The 20244-nt window shown below is 39.7% G+C and overlaps 1 long non-coding RNA gene across 2 annotated transcripts; it reads left to right on the top strand.

Moving 5' to 3' along the window:
* The first annotated feature begins 54 nt into the window (after positions 1-54).
* LOC143163177 (uncharacterized) lies at positions 55-20170 on the top strand. Of its 2 annotated transcripts, none has more exons than XR_012995852.1 (4): positions 55-379; positions 6674-6798; positions 8341-8408; positions 19990-20170. It is a non-coding gene; the product is annotated as an uncharacterized LOC143163177 (long non-coding RNA). The 2 variants fall into 2 exon arrangements; XR_012995853.1 differs by having other exon boundaries at positions 6657-6798.
* The last annotated feature ends 74 nt before the right edge of the window (positions 20171-20244 follow it).

Genomic DNA, 20244 nt, shown 5'->3' with positions numbered 1-20244 from the left:
GTCGCGGTCGCGATCGCGCTCCCGCCCCCGTCGCCGCACAGCGCATGCGCTGCTCCGCATGCCGCTTTTATGAGGGGCGTTACGGTCTTGCGCTTCTGCGCCGTGATATACGGGAGCACGTGTTAGGCTTCACGTCGTGAAATGCGGCGGTGGGTTAGTGACGGTAAATACGGTAATGCCTCCTTTCTGGGAACGTCCATATGGGTATATACGGTAATGGGTCGTGCGCTCAATAGGTGTAAATACGGTGCGGGGTGCCCCCTCAGCGCGGCGGGGTTGCGGCGCCCCAGCCCGGTCTCCTCTGCCCCGGCTGGAAATAAAGGCCGATCGCGCCTGCGGGAAGCAGGATAAAAGCCGTCTGCGGGCTTGTTTTACCTCGGTAACGGCGTGAGGCGTGGGAGCGGCTTTACATCTGTGAGCGGGGGTGGGAGCTTCCCTCAGAGGGAGGGCGGCGAGAGCCCCTCGGCGGGCGGTTGGCCTTCGCTCGCCGGCGGTGCCCGGGCGGCTCTAGGGCGGGGCGGCGCGGCGCTCACCGTGTCGCTGGAACAGTAGTGGGCTCCTTGAGGAAAAGGGGAAACCTTGTTTGATTTTTACAGTTAGGTTTTTAGGTTTTCGAGCCGGTTTCTTCCTCGAGAAGAAAACTTCAGTGCGCTGTTTCAAATGAGCCGGATTGCTCTTTCTCGGGAAGAAAGAAAACTCCTCTTGCTGTCTCAGGATTTTCTTCACGTCTCTTCCTGTCAGTAAGAAGGTTTGAAATCCCTCAGAAAAGCTACAGCGTCGTGTCCCAATGTTCACAGATTCCTTGGCATTCAAGCCGAATCTGACCTTGAAGCACCTATTTCCTCATGAAATCTTTTGGCAATAGGACGTCTCGTAACCTTTCAGCTCTCCCGGCCAGCGAGAAGTGTTACAGTAAGTGTTCTCCAAAGAGAACACTGAAACTGTGCAGACAACACACATTGCATAAGCTTCTGGGCAGACTTGTTGGCTGAGGGAGATAGTGTGTCACCCTCTCTCCCCTTTTCCAGCTGTATCTACTTATAAATCCATAGCCCTTCTTCAGGGTCTTTTTCTAGAAAGGAAGCTCTCATGAGAGAGTGGGACACCGTTCTAAGATTTAACTTAAGTCTTATTTATCTGAATACCCTGGCTGCAACTAACTTTATACCATGACTAAACATATCCTTTAAAATTGCTTGTACAGGATAAAACAGATAAGCAATTTTATAGCAGTAGAATTTTACAGATTGTATTTCCTGAGATCATATTTATAAAGCAGTGAGGAAGATGCAGTTCAGCACACAGCGGACCTCTTAAAAGCATTGCTTTATTGCTACACTGTACAAAACCACTTGTGTTACAGTGTGTCTACAGGAAATTGCTGATTCATTTAAGATCCAAATAGTCTAATATGCTATTACACAAGCACAACCCCTGCCAAATCCAGGAGGAGGAAATAATCCAAACTATAAATTGTGATCAGATTCCAAATAAAGCTTTAACTCAGGAGCAGATTCCACATGAAGCTTTAATTTACTCAGAACTTCTTACCTTTAGAATCAAATTATTTTAAATTATTTCATTAAATCATGTAATTTACTATTTTAGTATTTTTAATTTATATTTCAGAAATGCTAGTGCCCTGAGGAGCCAGTCAGGTCTATGAACTTGTTGCTCTGGGCATTGGTGCCAGATGACAGAATCCTTTGTTTTTTCAAACACTTTCACTAGAAAATTGTACATACTAGCAAGATGGGAATTGCTGACACCGTAGCAGATGATAGCATTTTTTCCCCTATTGTAAATGCATATCCTGTGTCATCTTTCTTTGATTATCCCATTGCTTCTGGTACTCCAGGTAAAATGATTCAAACACTGGGACTTCTTTCTTGTCTGGATAACTTAAGACAAAACATCAAATAGATACTAAACTGAAGAATGTTGGAAGTGAAATTGTAAATCAGATTATTATGCAGAAAAATGTTTACCACGTCATCCTGAAACAGGAGAAGCAGCACATACTGAAAGATGTAAATAAAATACATACAACAATTTAAAAGCTGTAGAGTAGATTCTAAATGCTGCAAGGGCTATCTCTTATTTTAGTGTAGTGGTTTGTACGGTGGGGCATGAATCCTGGTTTGGCATGTTTGTTGTTCAGTAATCACTCGGAGCCAAGGAGTCAGGCAGAGCCTGCTCCAGTGGATGTCTGACTTCTAATTAACCTGCTTTGTATTGTGTTGCCCCTCTGTGTTACCCAAATGCAGGTAACCTGACAACACAGGTTAGGCTAATATCTGACTCTTTCTAAATTCTCTACAGTTCCCACTGTCCAAGACACTACTGTAAGACATAAAACAATTACAGCAATACAAATTTGCCCCATGTTTCCCCTTCTGTTTAGTACAAGCGTATGGCCTGCAGATGGTTCTCAGGACACTGATTCTGCAGTAAGCTCCCAGTGTTAGTATATGTCTCATTAAAAATAGAGAAGATAGATAACTCTAATCAACTCAGTGTTATGGACATCCAGCTTGCTGAATTGCTGCCAGAGTGACATTTAAGGATTCATTAACTAGATCACTTTGAAGTTGAAATATACTGCGTAAGTGATAGACTTTTAGACTGTTCTGTGCTGTTCTTGGTTCCCCTCAGGGGGGATACTGCTGTTGTGAATGTGTTGGCTATTTTACTAAACTTTGAAACTATCAGTGGTGTTTAGTATCTGTTGACAATTTAAATAGTCACCTCCAAAGACGTCCACACCTAACAAATATCAGCAGAACCTCTGCATTCACTCAGGAAAAAAAAGGGACATGTCTGGGGAATGTTCCTTAGGATTCACTCTGTAAATAAAATAACTCAGAACCTCTATTTAAAACATTAAATTAGATTCATTTACTGGAAAGAAAGCAAAGAATGAAAAATACCACCATAAGCCACATCCCTTATGTGTTCAGAGGAGAAAGAGTTTTGGTAACTGGAACTCAGTGAGTGATCAAGGAAACTTTTGACACATGGTTGAGATCAGCACTGCCGGAAACAGCTTCACTCCACAGTGTACTGAGAACGATAGCTGTGGACTGAAAATGGATTTACTCTCCTCATGTATAAAGTATCCCCTATACATAATGTATAACTTCATAAACAACATAAAATCTCCTCTGTCTTTGGAGCTTCTTTCTAAGCCCCTCCTGATATGAAACATATGCTGCACAATACTTTGTTCAGCAAAGAAAGAATGATAGAAGTGCTCTGGTCTCTGAGTTTGCTCAGTGGCTTTACCAGTGGGAGCAGCACTCTCTGTACTTAGAGGCTATAGACTGAATGAGGCAAGAACCCACAAGCTTTATATGAATTGTTTTTTGGAAAATATACCTTAAACTCAGAATATGAGTTCTTTCAAATTATATGTGAACCAAAAGGAAAAATTCTTTTTTGACCTGCTGGAAAGAAACAAAATATATTGACAATTACTAGGGCGGCAGCTAAGTGGTCAGCTATATGAAGTCACTTCCTTCTGTGGGTGGTTGGATGGAATGTTTTATTTTTATCAAATTGAAAGAGCTGTCTTCCCACAGCACAAAAACTTGTATTTGCTTCTTTTTTAAGTCACGCCTAGATGGACTGATAGAGCACGTCTCACATGGCTGAGTCATTGACACAGATGCTTTGTAGACCGAGTCATGCTAATTGTCAGCAAGAGGAAGGAGGAAGAGAGATTGAGCGATCCTACTCCTGAGAGCTTCTAGCTGAAAATTATCAAAACCAGGAGCATTAATAAATAAATTATACATATAATTTCTTGAGGAGAAGTACAGATTTAGAACCCTTTTCTCCTGCTTTCCCCTATTACTGTCTTCTTTCTGACCACCACAAAGAAAACTGCATTGTTTTAACATTTTTATTATGTATAAATATGGCAAGAAATTACTCTGTTCCAACTAACAGTTTAAACTTTAGAATAAAGCAGCTGATTTTGCTTTACACAGAACAGGGAGCTACTTTGCTGGCATCCCAGAGAGACAGTAGCTTGCAAAAAGAAGTGATAACAACCTGAAAGGCAGATGACACCAGAGCTGACCTTCCTGCCTGAGACCATTCCCAGGAAAGTGATGGAGGGCCCAGCTGTAACATTTAGCTGGACAACCTACCAGGTTCAGAGTGCCTGCTATTGCCCGTGCCCCCTCGTAAGCCATCACAGAGCCTGAACGCTGTTCCAGCAGAAACATGTGCAGAGATGGCATGATTGGTCACGTCATTCCGTATGTTTCTTGAAAAGGACTTTGCATAGGTGCTTTTTTCCTGATTCTTCCTCCCTGGCCTGGTTAGGATTGGGTGGACAAAGCCTGCAGTTTATGAGCTCTCAGCATATCGTCTGGTTGGTTTTGAGTCTGTCACAGCTCAGTGATGGTGCTGAGTTGTCTCTCAGCATGGGTGCTGGGTGTTGCATGCAGAGGTGACAGCAACTTCCCAAATACAACAGTAATCCCAATGAAAGAGAAAGTACCTTGCTTGAACCAGTTCAGAAAGGAGGGTAGCCAGAGGCCTTGCTCTTGGAGCACAGATGTGGAAAGAAGCTGGCAAAGAAGAGTTTGATACCTCATTCTGAGGTAACGACAAGAGGTCTGTAGTATAGCAGTACATACATGCAATACCCAGGAGTCTGCTGGAGTAAGATTGCCTTTTCAAAAGTTTTGAACAAAATTATACTAGCAGATCCATTTTTAATCAACAAAGGAATTTGTATTGTGTGGCAGATGCATTTTTTTATTCCGCCTTTGCCTTAAAAAAAGATTTACAGTCCTATGAAACCTCTATCTGGGATGTAAGTGTTAACCAATGGAGTTACACCATTGTAATTCTCAAAGTTGTGCAGACGTTCTTGTTATATTAGAGAAAGATCTTTTCTCAGCTTCATTTATATCGCTTGGGAAGGAAATCAAGACAACAAAACCAAATGTACAACTACACTGAAGTATCTGGTAAACTAATCCGAAGTACACATGGCCTTAGTGATTTTTTTACTTTTTTTTTTTTTTTTACCAACGTCAACAAATTTGTTTAAAGATACTATCAGTATGGTATATGGACATTGTTCCAAGAAGTTGGCATTAATGTAACTAAAGCACATCTAAATTAATTTAGCTATATGGATACAATGTTCATATATAAGCAAGGTTTAACAGAGTTAAGAATTTTTGAAAGAGTCCACTTCTCCTCAGTTCTCCTAAGTAAGGTTTTGCTGGAGTACAATTAAAAATGCTTGAGTACTGTGTAAACTAAGCAATACCTGTCAGAAATTAAACCTCTAACATTTATTTTGTTGTCATTCTATCCAAATTCTAATTTAAACCAAATAAACCTATGTCCTTTGCAAGGAATGGGGTATGTGTGTTTTGATGAGCTCATACTTTCATCAGTCATGATAAAGAGTTTGAGGATGTAACTGGTGAATAAGCACCTGCACAGAAGACAAGTTAGGATGGAATGCACTGATTAAAATGAATAGAAAAATGTCACTGACAAGTGAGATACATAGAAATAAGCACATATTTGTAGCTGGACAGCTCTGTGTGAATGAGGGATTAGAAATATCTTGGACCCAGAAGGAGAGTTAATGAAAGCTTTTATTTATAAAAGTCAGTGCTCAAGGGCAGAAGCTGAAAAATGAGTTAAACAGCAAGTGAGAGCAAAACTTGCAAGCATTAAAATGAGCTGAATCTGAACTCAGGAATCATAAATGTTTAGATTCATTTCTCGGTATTTTTTTTATAAAGGTATGCTTCTTAACTCCTATTGTCCATTTTATGTACAATTGTACATTTTATATACATACTGTACATATGTACATACAATATGCTGTACACAGATTTATGTACAAATATACAAAATGCACATTTTTAATAGTGTGTACCTATTTTCATTACTGCTTAATTAATTAGAAACACAGTAAAATAGATAGCTATGATGTTTCTATCCCAAAAGGTAAAAATAAAAGCCAGATTCTCAGTTCTGATGCAGATGTTGTTCCTAATTAACAGTTCATAGATCACCCTAAATAGCCAGCTACATTTTTTTTTTCTATTGCACGTGCCGATGGTGTGCATGAAATGGGGAAAGAAACTTTTCTGGTTAGTCTGCTCATATCCTATATTTGAATGCAAGAAGACAGGAATTAAAGGTTATTTTTGCAAATTAAGAGTGAAACATACCCTGTAATAAGTTTATGCCATCCCAACTAAGGGTCATGAAAGCTCCGTCAGGTTCCTTAAATGTAGTACCAACCTTCAGAGGCTTTACTTCTGATTCTTTTTTTTTTCCCTGGACTCGGGAAGGACTTTCTCTAAAAAGTCAAAGCTCTTATTAAAAATACCAGGGAAAGAGGGAGTTCTCATCACAGTACAGGGAATCTCAAGTGTCCTCCTGAGAGAAATAAATAACTTGCTGTTTGTAACAGGAAGAGGGCTGAACAACTTCACCTCTGGCAATTACCTCATCCCAACTCCTAGCCTAGCCTACAGCATCTGAGTTCTGGGAATGGGCTCAGGCAGAAAATATGTTAAAGAGTTCAGCCAATGTCAGCTCTTTAAGATAGGTAGCAAGGGAAGTAAAAATATTTCCAAACCAAGAAAATCTTCCTTATTCTTGCTCAGCGTCTCCTTCTTCAAAGCTCTGCAGGCACCTGTGAAGCACAGCACAACCCACACATAATGGAGCACAGCGGGGTAAGGGGAGGCCAACAGGAGCAGCAGTCCAAATCGCGGACAGATAAAAGGGAGGCAGCACAAGAGGAGGGTGAGTATGCGGAGCTGCAAGGAGAGTCCTTGCTTGACTCAAAATCAGCTGTGCGAGAGTTCAGCCATGCAGCGCTTGCCCGCAGGTGAGGTATTTATAATCTGGCATTTATTACTTGTGATAACTATCAAATCTGTAAATTTCCGTGTGAAGACTGTATATGCCCTTATTCTGGGATACACCCATTAGCCGTGATTCATATTCAATACTAGCTTAGGATTAAATGTAATGATCAAATTTATGCCCTGTCTGCAGCTGAGTTTATACTAACATTGCTGAAAAGTCAAATATTCCTTCTAAGAAGGAATATGTACCTTCAAGGATTCCGTCTAATTTATAGCAATAAGGTAGCTGGACATACCTGTCTGCAGGGCAAAAGTTCCCAAATCTAAGTTATTTCATGCTGATAAAAACATTATCTTTAATCTGATCAAAGAACCATTTTAATTTCTCTTTAGATGCCATTACGTACTTTTCAGACTGTTTTTACAGATTCTGCCTCTACAAATGTGGAATCAGAGTGTCAGTTCAGTTAAACTGAGGCTTAGGATATATAATGGGGTGTTGGCAGAAGTTTCTGTCTTTTGATTCTTGTTCTTGGGCACACAAATTCAAGAGGGAAGGTGTGAATAGTGAACCTGAGCAGGGGCCTTTGATCTCACTGAATAATACTCTGTGTTTCCTTTTGCTGGTTTATTCTTTGTTGGACTGGTTCCTGAACTGCCTCACTGTATGGCCACAGAGTTGTTCAAAAGTAACACTAGGAATGGTATACTAGCAGAAAAAAAACAGTCAGAAGTGGAGATTTTCAGTGCCCATTTAAACAGCCTGTGCCCGAGGCTTGTTCTATTCCATCTCAACCCCATCACTTACTGTCACCCTTTTGTGGGCCAGGTCACTGTTCCTGATGTAACCACATTGCACTGTCCAGCCACGTGGGCCCGTAACATGCCTTATCTGGAAAGCCTGGGGTTTGTGTGAAGGTAACTCACAAAGAGCATTGGTCTGGACAGCCAGCTTCAGGCCGCCTCCCAGTATTGAACACATACTGGGGTGTGTAGCTTTGACAGTATCTAATCTGCTGGAGTAATGACAGAAATTAATGCTGCAGAGTGCAATCAGGTGTTTTTAAGCTGCTTTTTACACTATCCTCACAAAGGCCCAAGTGGAACCACCTGCTGGAACTCACCAAGACCTGAGTGAGCTCCTTTTGCTGCCCGGTTCTTAAAAAGTAGACAAGGGGTCAGATCATTGTAACTGTCTATTGACATTTCCCTTCTGCATTTTGCTATGTCACTGTAAGTAGGCCGAGCAGGTTACACTATCATAAAGAAAGCTTCCTTTAATTCTAATTTGCCCTGAATTGAGGTCCTAGCTCTGTCCCCTAATGCTAAGAAAGAAGCTAGAGGAGAAAATGTGTTTATAAAAAATAATTGAAACGAATAAGATACAAAGCAGAGAGTAAACACCGTGAAAGATAAAAAATGAGAACTTGTTGAGATCTGAACAGAAACCAGTCCAACTTCCTCATTTATTCTACAGCTCTCTTGGAATGTGGTCTTTACACAACACGCCATTTGGTTACCTGAACTGGGTTACCAGCAGAAAGGGTATGTCAACAGCCAATTGCCTAATGGTATTGCAGAGTCAAATGGTTAAATTATCAGCAATCATCTTCCATGTTGCGCTCTGAGTGCAGTTTTAATCATCCTTTGGTGTTAAGTGGTAAATGCATTTGGCTTGGAAAAGGAGGAGCAAATCAGCAGTACTGGCACATAGTTTTGAAAAACAGACCAATAAAGCATAAAATTAACACTACTTGCTTCAGTGTTAGCAAGGATTTGCATGTCTTCTCATTAATTACCTAAATAACATGAATGACCTTAAGCAATGTGACCCAGCTTATGGTAAGCATGCCTGGCAAAGGAGAAATCATAAAAATGGAGCTTTTCAGAAATGCTGATTATCTGACTTCTGACCTCAGCTTCTCTGAAATTCAGGCTCAGAATGTCTCAGTGTAGCACTGTGTCGTAACTGTGTTCCTAGGGTTTTATGTTCCTGGGAATACATTTCTCTCTTACCTACATAACTTGGTAAACAATGTTATGTCACACAGGGAGAACACAGTTCTGGTCTGATGGCAGAAGCAGCCTGGTTTTTGTGACACAAAGCCTTACACACAATACTGGGTAGTGCTATGAGTGACAGCAGCATTAGTTTACTCATCCTTCTTGCAACCCTCATGAAATCATCAGCTTGAAGTTCTGCTGCTTTTAGTATTGCTCCTGAATCTATTCTCATCACCAATGTACCCACAAATCGTAGCAGGTTGGATGATCAAAGCCATTCACTGCTCATGCTCTGAGAGAGGGTTGTTTTCATTGCTGAAGAGGATAATTGCAGAGAATTAATCTGGAAAGTAAGCATGTACATGTGTGGGATAAGAAGGGAAGAATATGTAGTTCATCACGCATACAAATGCAGAGGCTCTTTCTCCTGCTTCCAACAGGCCATTTCTCACGGCATTGATGCACAACATACAGAGTGATCAAAAATGGCTGAAACTAGAGGCAGTGCCCCTGCTCAGGAGAGAAAGCAGGTGATCTCAGAGTCTGTCAGAAAGTACCTGCTGTACGGAAATACTGCAGGAGAATGGTATGGTCAGGTAGCTGAAGGTTTATTTCTGCAGTTTTTCCCAATTTGCACTGGAAACATGAATGAAGATTTTCAAAATTAAATGTGCCTTAGTTTTCAGAATTAATAATTTTCAGATTTAAATAGCCTGACCAGCAGTTATTTACAGTCGTCAATGAACCGCTGGCTGGTGGCTGGCAGGCAAAAGACTGCAGGTTGGTTGATCCTTTGCTTTATTTCCACATGTTGCTCAAAGGTCTCAGAAGATCTGAAGAGAGAGGTCAGAGTTTCTACTTTGATTGAAAGTTTCTTCTATCTTAGTAGAGGAAGAGAGGAATAATCGGGGATATTTGGAAGTGGAGACCAGACAAAGATTTGGAAAAAAATGACATAGTGGTTAGACACATGATTCAGGAAGAAAATGTGGAACAACAGTTCTGATGGGGAAAGGAAGATGGAGAAGTGTGTTCAGGTAATACGGGAGTGTAAAACAGATTGTAGAAGAAAGAAGGATAAGAAAAAAGGAAAAGTAGGAAAACCCGGTATTACTTTTTCCAAAAAAAGCAAAACTCCCGGTGAAAAAGTTTAGAACTTCTAAATATTTACCATATTGGAAGGAGTCCCTGGAACCTTCAGAAGAATTGCATGAATTGCATTTGAGATTAGGAGGGGAAAAGTTAATGGGATGATTTTTTTTTCCTGTTCTGATGTGTTTCACAATTCACAATTTAAGAATGCATGATCTAATCAGAATATGTGCAAATGTCATGCCATATTTTCTTCTGTTTTGCTTTTTCTGTGAGATACAAAATGTCTGCAGTGAGAGTGCCCAGTATTTCTCCTGATCTGGCCTCTAAGGTCTAAGTTCTTCCAGAAACTAACCATTCATAATGAGTGGACCGATAACCAATCCACAAGGAACAAACCTTTCACCCTTGCCATATGCAACCACACACATAGTTTTTAAGAAATATATTCAGGTCATCATTAAACCAGTATTCTGCAATGGAAAATAATTAAAATTCAGAGCAACATCAAAGGGGTCAGAATGTGTTTAATTGAAACATTTTAGAAAAGCTGCCAATATCCTGAGAAATGAATTGATGTATGTGTATTCCTATGGGATATTATTAAATTAATTGAAAAAGCTATAATATGACTGATAGCACTTACTATCGTAATAAATGAGCATCACAGAGTCAGTTGTTAATCAGGATTAGAGATTAAATGGGGACGGTCTGATAAGTATAGACTGTTTTCACCTAAGGCAGTTCTGTGAAGGAAACCTCTTCATTTCAATCTTGAACATTATGCACCCAGTCCTAGACAAGTTTCCTGTCGAATAGCTTGGCTGAATGCAGAAATCCAGATCTACAAATATCTGTGATAAGGAAATTCACACACTTTTTCTACTGCACACAACACTAGTTGCTTTTTGCCTGTGGACAGACTACAGGATCAGCTTTTTGGCCCACTTCCCACAACAAAATAGGCTAAAGCCAATGACTGCAGAGAAGAAATGTCAAATGCTTGTGTAAGACATTATTAATTAATATGATGTAATAATTTCTGAATAAGCAAGGCTAGTACAGAGAAAATAAAAGGAATCCACAGGAAGACTGATAAGTGGCTTTATAAGAACTAAAAAAAGCTGGTATGCCATTATTCTGTAGAAATCCTTATTGTAGCTGAACCAGCATGTTTGGGTTTTTATGTGGAATTACTTGCTGTACTGGTGATACAGTTTGATGCAAATACTTTAATAAACTTTCAGCTTGATTTAGCTGTAGCAATTCATTATTTTATCTTGTCAACCCAGCTGAAACATGAATGAAAATTCATTTCACATTCTGAAGCGAGGAATCCTGCTCAGGAAAGGCCAGGAGCAGAACAGCAGAATGCTGGCAAGCAGGAACCAAGGTGTATGAGGAGCGCCCAGGGAGGAAGCTGACACAGTTCTTTGTTATCTTGAGAACACTGTGTTGCCCTGCATGCATCATTCACGTGTCTTCAAAAGGTGAAATGAGGGGCAAGTGTTTTCCACTTTGGTACTTCACAAAACACTTTGAAAAGACACGGAGCCTCGTTCAGCCAAAGACATGGGCATTGGCAATACGGTTCTCATGTTCCCATACATTCCCTGCCTTGCTGTTGCAGCTACTGGAATTAGCATGCAGCAATCATGAGGTCTCTTTGTCCCACAGGCCAGGCTAACTGAGCTAATTTTAATCAGGCTGTTGGCTACCAGGAGCTTGGAAGCCACAGGAGTATGAATTTCTGGGCCAGCTCTGTACTAACTCAGCTAGCCTCAGTTGAAGATAATGCCAATACATCTGGGCTGCTGCTCACGCAGAAACTAACTAAGATAAAGCTATGTGTCCTATGTGTTTGTATGTCACAGGCAGATACCCAGCTGTAGCACATACACACCCCAGCTCACCCACCTATTATTCCACATAAACAGTTAGTGGTGCACCAACAGTCATCAAGAAACACACACATGTGCCCACAGGTAGAGTATAAAGTTGAATAATGTCAATTTAATCGCTTATTTTAATATCTGTATTTCTTTAGCAATTTACATACAAGTCAGAATGGGTCCTATGTTTACCCTTCCTCAGCATTATAACCACTTTTGTTAAATAAAAAAATACTAGTATTTAAAACAATATAACCCAATCCCATTTGGACAGCAATACTGAATTGTAAAGACTTGCAAAGAATAAACACTACGAGTCACCTAATAAAAGTGCTAATGAGATCACATCTAAAATGCAAGTAAAAGAAGGAAATTAAAAGAATTTGGTCTTATAACAAAAAAATGTATTTTTAATACACTCAAATTCTGATACTTATCTTTGCTCTATCTAGGAAATACCCATCACACTTTTCAATCCTAATTTTGTTATTTTTTACTCTTTTAACATAAGCAGATATCTAAGGCTTATGATCTATAGAGCTATTTCTAATAGAAAAGTAATTTGGTGAAGGAGTAAGGTACTTTTATGAAATCCTATTTATTTTAAAAATATGTATCAAAAGTTGTGCTTCACTTAGTGTAGCAGGAATCAGACAGAAAGGGGTAATATGTTTCTTTTAGTACTTGTAAGTAAACTTTCCAGCTTATTTGCTGCTCACAAACTCTGTATCTAATCCTCGTTTTTCTCCCAGTCAGCTGTAAGCACTTCCCTGCCTGCCCTGGGTACTTCTTCGATGCCTTTATTATGGTTCCTCTCAAACGGACAGAGAATTCACCAAGCAACAGTCAGTCTCCTTTATTTGTAGTCAGACCCAAAGAAACGCACTTGGCCATGTAGCTCCAATTCTTCACCTGCCCTGTGTGGGGCCTCTGCTTTTAACACAGTTCTGATTATTTCAGCTATATATTCCATAAAGGAACAGAACTGGTTTTACATTTTTCCTGCATAAAAGTCATCTTTTCTATCTACCTACTTCCCCTGTATTATGCAGAAATCTGGTAACTGTACTCTCCATTTACTTTACTTTTCTAAAAGAAAAAATGTTTACATATCAAATGGGGAAGGGAGTGGAGAATATACCTAGTGGCCTGGCCTAAATTTTAATCTTAAAATTTTGGCATAGAATGGATTTTAAGGGTATCTGTTTGGCATTGGACAACTGTCATCTTGAACTTGCTATTTATGAAAATTAAACAGGAAAGTTTTAAAAGGTTCAATTTAGTCTTTTATTTAAAGATAAACTATTATTCATTATATTGACTTAGTAGTATACGTAACTGTCTCCTCAAGTTTAGAAAGGAGAGGGAAAGGTAGATCTGAAAAGCTGGAAAAGTAAGAAGTAGGAATATTGTACCATGCCAGCAAAAACAAAATATGTTTTGTTTTTTATAATAAATATATAATAAATCCCAAATGTGCAATTAAGACTCTGGTCATCACTAGAGGTCAATCATATTTACTGATTTCTCATCCTTGGATGAATGTTACCACAGCCATTTGATGTCATTCATATTGCATAATAGCCATAACAGACTTGATCAACTTCATCCCTCTTACCTCTGCCTCCTTTCTTATACCTTCTTTTCCTAGATCACTTCCTTCTTTTCCATCTCTGATATTCTTTCCCTCTCTTTTCTCCTTTTGCTGCCTCCACATTCTTCTTCTTCTCTCTCACGCACATCCTTACTGCTACTGATGACATACGTGCTGCTCACCATCTGTGGAAAACTGCATAGTCTAAATACCTACTGGCAATTTAAGGTGCTTGAAGGAAACCGAGCTTCCCAACCTACTGGCCAGGGGTGTCACCTCACAGTAGCATTAGGAACTGATGGCCAGGGGTGTGGGCAGCCCTGAGCACACCAGAGGCTCCTCATCATGGCCTTGACCACCCCTGGCTGCCTCACAGCCTCCCTGGCTGCCAGGACTCTAGAAACGCTTCATAGGCAATTACGTCTGCCGCTGAGGAGCCACGCTGGCACGCTTTCTAAACACAGATGTGTTATGGAGGGAACTGCCTAGAATTGTACAGACTGGAACGAGTTAATAAACTGAATGCTACATTACTAGATTACTAAAATTCTTAATGCGTGTATGTAGTTCCTTGCAAATTAAAACCTTTTCCTAAGTGCTGTAAATTTATTCTGAGTGAATTTTTAATATAATAAAATCCCAGTCCTGTTCTACTGTACTCATTGTTATTTAATCAATTTACATGGAAACAGGATATGATTATAAAGACTAAAATTATTATAAACAGGACTAACTTGAACTCTCTGTCTTATTAAATAGAAAAAATTTTATACATTTGATAAATGTATATATAGCTTGCATAAGCCTCACTTGGACACATAGTTAATAATATGGCTAAAGTTATAGCTTAAATGTACTTTTTTACTCTTAGGAAGTTTCAGAAATTTTTGCCTGTTCCCCAGCTTGAACATTTTCACAGCTCTTTCTGAAAAATTTCAGTTTATTGCTGTGTCGTGGCTGTAAAAAATGCATTAGAAAGCTTGTGGTTTAAAAATCAGCATCCACTTGAACACTAATAAATCATGGATGCATATCCCTTATACTTAGATTTTCTACAAATTTGCTTCCTCAAAATTTCAAGTCTGCATTCTTGGAGAACAGAGAAAACATTATTGAGGAACACAGTGATCACAGTCATTATTCTGAGGACATGTTGTATTCACTTGCAGCAATTCTGTGATCTTCAGCATGAGTTTTCATTTCACAATAATACAACACATCCATTCAGTGCCTTTGTTAACTTCTGTGGTTGTGCAACTGAATTAAAAACATGAAAAGAGCATAAATTGTTAGTGCCATCTCAGTGCCGCAAATACCAGTTACTATCTCCTGCTTATCTCTCAGGGTGTCACAGCTCCACCATTCTGCAGCTTTGTAAGTTTGGCATTTTCCCTAAGGGCCATGAAATTCAATGGGTTTGCGCACAGAATTCACCATTTTCTAGTGTCCGACATTCATTGTCTGTGTCTACGTGCCACTGAGGCTTATTTGAAACTGCCTCCTTCTGTTTCATTTTCCCTGCATGAAGGGAAGTACATTTTTTGCAGTTTGGCGGAGGGTAGATTACAGAGCTGGAGAGTATTCCGTATCATGATAAGGGAAAGCTAAAAGCATATATGCATATACAAATATAAATATACAGGCTAAAAAAACAGTGCATGAGGTAGGAGGAGATAAAACTGCTGTAGCTACAGACACTCTTGCTCCACTGCCTGTCACACAGAGCCTGAAGCAGGTTCTGGGCTGGGTCAGCTGGACTTCCACGTGGAAACTGAGCCTTCAGGAGCAGATACATCTAACTTGAAAGCGAACAGCAAAAACCAAAACCGTGCAGTTTATGATCACATCATGTAGTCCAACATCCTGTATAGTACTGGCAATTCAAGTTTTATGCACATATTTTTTATTAAAGCCCTAATCTTGTCAGTTTCAGTGAAGCACAGCTTGTGTTTTTACTAAAACATATCTTCCAGAACAGCATCCAGCCTCAGTCAGAAGACATCAAGAGAGTACTGATTACTGCCACTGGGAATTTGTTTCAGTGATTCTCTAGTTTAACCTGTTAGATATTTGATCCTGTTACATCTTTCTTCACGAAAGAGCCATTCAGTACCCAGTTTTTTCTTCTTGAGGAGATACTGTTGCTGTTTTTTCCCAGCTTGCTGCCCAGAGTTAACTGTTAAAAGAAAGAATTGATAAGGGAGTCCTGTACCTTTGAAGAGATGTTTATTAAAAAAAAAAAAAAAGTCCAGTTTTTCTGAACTCGGAAGAATCATACATCAGAGCTTTTTCTTTATTTTCACACAGCTCAAGCTTTTGGGTTTTGGGGTTTTTTAGGGTTTTTCAGGGGGTTTTTTTTGTTTTTAAGAGGCCATTGGTCTAAAAGCTCTATAAAAGCTCTATCTCCTTGGCACTTACTCAGGGCCTTAATATCACTGGCCTTAATATCACTTAATATTACAGTGCTGCTTCATCTCAGCATTTCTACTCCTGCTGTTCCGCTTGCATACACTTCCACCAACTAATGACCAAATCTTGTTTTCAGCCTCTGTCCCCCGGGAAACCTGTCTGAAAATGGGGTTTAGCATTGCTCAAGCCTTGCCATCTGGCTGGAAGGGGTGGGGGTGACTTGTGCTTTTTTTTTTGGTGGGGTGGAGTGACTGTTGAGCTTATGGCTACATAAAGGAGGTTAGTGGCTTCTTTACATCCATCCTGAACAAAATTTCAGCAAAGTTTACCTTGGGGGTGAAGCCAACTCCCAGCTGACTAGGGGGGGATTAAAGGGAGCTGTGCAACCACAGGATGGGCATGCTATGGCATCCTGCTCTCTCGGCTAGAGCCAACTTCAGAGCAGGGACCCCGTAATGAACCTCCCTTATGCTGCCCACTAAATCTCTGCTTTATCTCATCATTACAGTAGTGACATACAGTAATCAAGACTCCTCACAATTTTTGTCTTAAACCTAACTTGGACATTTCAAATAGGTCTCACACAGATGAAAAGAATAAACTCTTCATCTCAAATAATTTTTGTGGCTATTTCATACAGTCCACTTCGTAAATACGTAAAAAATGTAAATTTGCCAGAGCTGTTCTCTGGCAACATTGCATCTGTCTCTCCAGCACCAGAGGAAGGGACAAATCACTTCCCTACTCCCCCTTTTCAGACCTCTGTTTTCAACTCGAAGATTGTACTAAGTCTTTTGCCACAGTGTCCTGCTGGGAGCTCATGTCAACCTGCATGCCCACGGTATCCCTGACAGTCCTTTCAGTGTACAGAAACCTGCCTGCATTTTCTGTTCTTAAATGTATAACTTTATGTTTGGCAGCATTAAAGTGCATTTCTGTTTGTTGTTCAGGTTGCCAGCTTGTCCCATCCATATGGGATTGTTTTGCTAGTCTTATGTCATCCGATCTGCGGCGATTTTTATATTTATTTCAACACTGCTTGAGTATCAAATAGCAAAGAGTCAGCCAGTGGTATCACTTGAAATCCAATAGAAACTGGTCCCTTAAATCATCACTCTTCACTTATCACCTTTTTACTGAGAACTGTCATTTAGCCAGTTCTCAAAGCCTTCAATGTGTGCTCAGGGTTATAGCCTACTGTGATATTTTAAAGCAAAGAAGTCTATTTATTCTGCAGCATTTTCCCAGCCAAACTAGAGAACTCCTCAAACAATTTATCACGTTTTTTTGGCGATTTTACACCAAATCCTGTTGATTATCATCAGTTTAATTTTATAGCTTCATATCTGAATCCCATCTGAGCTTTTTCTTTTAAGACTAATATAAATAGTTCTTTGAAAACTTCGCATATTGGCACAATATTTCTGCGCATACTTTTTCCTTCCTATTGCCATCTTTGATTTAGCAGAAGTAGCTCCAGGATAGCTTTGGGTGCTGGTGATTCATCCACTCCCTCCATGTCCAAACTCCCTTTGGATTTGTAGGACTGGTAGGTACCTTCACATGCAAGTATTTTTTTCCAATTTCTGGTTTGATATTTTGAATGCTGTTGATGCAGGAATACACTGTCTTTGCATAGCTGCAGTCAATCTGGCTGCTGTCAAATCTGTTCCGGCACAGAACAGCTGATAGCAGCATTTATCAGTTACTACGTTTTTTGGAACATGTAAATGGCATAAAAAATTCTGCAAAATTTTTTAGAAAGATCTGGTGAAAGCACCCAAACTTCAAGAAAGATCTTTGATAGCTGTGCTCCCTTTATCACAATTTTTGGCTTCTAGCTTTTCATTTACCGTAAAGAGAATTGTACCCCAGAAAGGCATACATGCTAAGCAGTGCTCTGCAGTCAGCTCCAAGAGAGTATACTACTTTATTAAAGCTGACAAATATTGTCTTTGTTATTGTTCCAACTTTCCAGGGAAAATATACATGGCTGCTAAACCCAAGACAGTCTATGAGAGTATGTTTATCTTCAGGAGTAATTGCGACTGATTTGTACCCAATGTTTGAGGCCTGCACAATACCACATCTGCCTTTTATGAGATAATTTGAGAAGCTCAGTTCTCCCACAGCAGCCTGAGGTTGTCTACAAGTGTTCATACACAACAGAGAACATTAAAGGGCAGTTAGTCTCTGCAGCATGTATACGTTTTTTTCTGTTCCGAGACCAAGGATTTGATGAGGCTTGCCTGGCTAAGGGACACATTTCTCTCCAACGTTAACTCTCATGATTTGAAATTTGACTTAAAAATTAAATTCTTATATCAACTCATCTGTTGTGTCTTGAAAGATACTTATTTATGCTTTGGTAGGACATTTTTCACCTCCTTTGTTTGCTGAACAGTTTTGGCCAAAGTCCTCGCCAATTGCTGTGCTGTGATGGCTAGACTTAGTCTCTTTTGTCCTGCTAATACTGTTCAAAGAAAGTATCTGACAAAAGCGGGTATATTTATTTAATCCTGACAAAATTTCAGTGTTCAAGATGCCACAGCTCACCAGTCCCTTGTACTTTGATGTCAGTTGTCATCTGTTAGGTTGCTCCACTCAAACTGCTAGTATGTCTGTTTTCTTTGATCTTTGCTATTTCATCTCCCTCTTTAACACTAAACTACCCATGGCAAATGTATTTTTTAACCTCATGGATGTTTCTTCTTAAAGCTGATGCCCAGTCTGCATGAAATGTCCATCTTGACTGAATCTTGCGTTTATTATTTTCTGTGAATCATTCATGCAATTAATCCTGCTGTGAGGTTAGCTATTGTTATTACTTCAGGGCAAGCAAAGATGCAAATGCAAACATCCTTGTGAATGCAAACATTCCTTGACATGCTTTTTCGGAGTACTCAGGCTCTGGACAATTGCTTACACATTCTTCTGCATAACCTTTCTTTGTCCTCCTCACTTTTGTATACAAATGGTAACAGCTCTGGCGATAAGCTTCTCTAGCCACAGCACATCCCGTTGTGCTTTTCTTTGCAGCATTTCGCATCTGTATATCTGACAAAGAGTATTAGGTATAACCAGCACATCATGAGCTCTTTGTCCTTTGAAGTACTTATTTTTCTTTTTAGAGCAGATATATTCTGTGTCATAAGTTGTTGGATCTTAGCATCTACGTTCTCTCTGGTTAGAGGCATTATTGCTTTGCTCCTTTGATACAAAGAGTACTGAGATTTGATCTTGTTATCCGTGTTGTGACACAAAAGCATGGAAAAGACTTTGTTGTAGCATTTTTTAGTGGTATTGAATCTACAGTATTTCACTTTTTTTTACATTTTGGGCAACATCTAGAGTTGGAGTGTGACTGCAGATCTGGGCAACTTATAGAAGAACATCCTATGACATCATGTCCTGAAATTATGCTACATTGCCACTTGAGTCTTCTGGGTCTGTATGTCTCCTGGGCTTATTTAGAAAGCCAGCCATTCACTGCTGCTTCGACATTTAGTTTTATAAATGAGGCACTCATTTTCATACTTGCAATTAAAAAAAAAGCTATGTAGTGTAAATCACAGTTTTTAGCATTATGTAAAAAAAAACCCCAAACCACCAACAAACCAGTAGTAAGAGAAACTGAGAAATCCAGTTTTTTATCCAGCAACAGCCATGGAGAAGTCACTCATCTGGAAAATTTATATACAAAAGCAAGTCTGTTAAGCTGTTTCATACATGAAATTCAGACTCTAGATAAACCTGACTAGTGCAGATTTTGCCAGCTGAGATGGTACAGGTTAGCCGGCCTTAGACCATTCTCTGGGACAGTGGCCAACTGAGAGAGGATGGCCTTCGAAACCAAGCTGGCTCCATCCAGGTTACGTGTTGGGAATGGCCTGTGGCCCATGCTAACGCCGTGCATGGTAAACATTTGCAAGACCACTAGTGCAGTAGGGTGGTAACGGGAATCAATTTTTAATGTGGCATTTCCTGAAACTGTTTAACTTAACTAGTAAAGGGAGAGTGTCCTTTATCAATTTTCTAAATTGTATCACTTTTAATTTGTTATTTTCTGTATGTATTTGCATGTCTGCTTTTCTGTTCGATATGCAGTTTCTTTGTTAATGTGTCTTCATTTCAGAGTTGTTCCAGGATGGGCTGTGAAACCTTTTTTCCTGATTGTACTATCTGACTGTTCAATAAACTCCTCTCACAAAGAAAACTCCCAAAATTTCAAGTACATCACTGCATGTCATCCTCCAAATGAAGACACGACAGTGAATGACTGTATACTACCAATTAAATTTTACAATCACTATGCACCTAACTTATAAATAGCATTGCTTATTTTATTGTGACTACTCATGTAAGTGAAATTACTTCAGTGCCTAAATGC

Source organism: Aptenodytes patagonicus, chromosome 7 (assembly GCF_965638725.1).
Source record: "Aptenodytes patagonicus chromosome 7, bAptPat1.pri.cur, whole genome shotgun sequence".
In the NCBI taxonomy this organism is placed as follows: Eukaryota; Metazoa; Chordata; class Aves; order Sphenisciformes; family Spheniscidae; genus Aptenodytes; species Aptenodytes patagonicus.
This window is presented reverse-complemented; position numbering and strand designations above follow the sequence as displayed.